Source organism: Momordica charantia (assembly GCF_013281855.1).
Source record: "Momordica charantia cultivar OHB3-1 chromosome 10 unlocalized genomic scaffold, Mcharantia_2.0 BLBB01000010.1, whole genome shotgun sequence".
Classification (NCBI taxonomy): Eukaryota; Viridiplantae; Streptophyta; class Magnoliopsida; order Cucurbitales; family Cucurbitaceae; genus Momordica; species Momordica charantia.
Window position 1 is genome coordinate 13852594 of NW_028275158.1, and position 1969 is coordinate 13854562.

Genomic DNA, 1969 nt, shown 5'->3' on the forward strand with positions numbered 1-1969 from the left:
TGACGCCCAAGAAGTTGTTCACATCCTTAAGGAGAGTTCAGGGATATTCGATTGTTCGAGAGGAAGATTCTCCCATTACCACCGCAGATCCCGAGACCCGAGGGGTGGTGACTAGGGAGCAATATGATGAACTTAAGCAGAAGTACGAGCTTCTTTTGGTTACTCAACATGCCACATGTGTGTTCCTCAAGAAGATATACAGTGATGAAGCACCTTCTTTCCCCGATGAGCTTGCGGCCGACTTACCATCTTCTTCCCATCTTCCTACCGATTCCACCGATGATGAATCTTCAGATGATGACGAGGGGAGTATCTCCCTCTCTTTGCTTTGATATTTGGATCTTGATTTTGTATGTTAGGTTGTTTAGTCGTTTAGTTTAGTTTGCATATTAGGTTGTGTAGGTTGCTTTTGTGTTTTTAGTTTGCATGATAGGTTGTTTCACTTAGTTTTAGTTGTAGGTTACTTGTTGGGATGTTGTGCTTTAGGAATGTTTAAAGTGTGTTTTTGCATATGTTTAAAGTTCAAGCTTGCATGCTTCCTTGTTCTAGCTGCTAGCTTGTCCTTAGCTTCTTCAATGCATCTTTTCTAAATTCTCAACATGTTCATCTTTTTAATGATATGCTTTCGTTGGTTCTTTGTTTTTGTATCATGTCGATGAGGATTATTAAGGGCATGAATATGTTAGATTTCCTAGTTTTATGATAAAGCCATGAGTCATTTTCCATGTTTTTTGTTTTGGTTATAAAACTGTGTTCTGCTTCTTTTTTGTTTGAAACCTCAACTTTTTCAATGCTTTGGAAGTCCTTGCCCTTTTTGTGCCAAAATTTTGCATCTCTCAAAATTTCTTTCCCCAGTAAGGACACTATTTCCCTTAAGTTTTGGGGTGACAGTGTGTGTCTTTTTAATTTAGAAAAAAAATGTTTTTTATGTTTTGAAAAAGAGTCAACAAGAAAATGCAAGCAACTTATGTAAAAAGAGTCATATGCAAGAAATTTTTTTTGAAATAAAGAGTATGAAAAAAGTACAAAAGAAGAAAAGCAAGTCAAAAAAGAGTCTGGAGAGAAAATAAGAGTGGGGGAAAGAAAAGAAAAATAAAAGTGAGAGAAAGACAAGAGTGGTAAGAAACATGAGAGGAAAGAAAACGCACTTATTTTCACGAGTCCCACTATAGACATTCATTTATCTTTAAATGGGTGGTGTTAGCATCTTGGAGTCTAGTAGCCTACATATTAAGGTGACTTTGTGAAAACCATTGTCGACATCATTTTATGTCGGGTTTCTACCAACAAGTTTCTATGAGTGACTATGGTTGAAAACCGATGTTAGTTTGTGGAAAACCTCAGGGGCTAGTAGTCGGTCCACTTGTCTTCTTGATGTAAAACTTTTTGAATCAAAACGGAAGTGTGCATATTCCTTGGTTTTGTAAAGAGTTTTGTGTTTTAGAAAAGAAGGAGATTTAGAATCATTTTTATTTTCAAAACAAATGATGGATTATGGTATATTGGCTTGAAAGTAAAGTTAGGACGTTTAGCCTGTAAACCCTTTCCTGAGATGTATATGATTTATTTACTTAGAACCTTTGGATTGTTGCTCATTCATCTTTTTATCATGTTGATTGTTTTAGATTTGTTGTTGTTATTTTTGCTTGAGGACAAGCAAATGGCTAAGTTTGGGGGTGTGTTAGGGTTGACTTTTTACTACAGAAACATGTGTTGGTAGGCCTGTTTGACCACGTTTTTTACCCTTTTCCCATCATTATTTGCCAAAAAGAACCGTATATTTTTAAAGTAGAACATGCATAGATTATTTCTGCATAAAAGTCAAACTATGGTACTTTAGGAAAAATATGAGAAAAATGCGGTCAAAGTTGGAAGAAAATAACAGAAATCTGTTTTTGCATAATTGTGCCGCGAGCAGTTTTTTAGAACAAAATGGCAAAACGCACGTTTTGATTAATAAAGGGCAAGG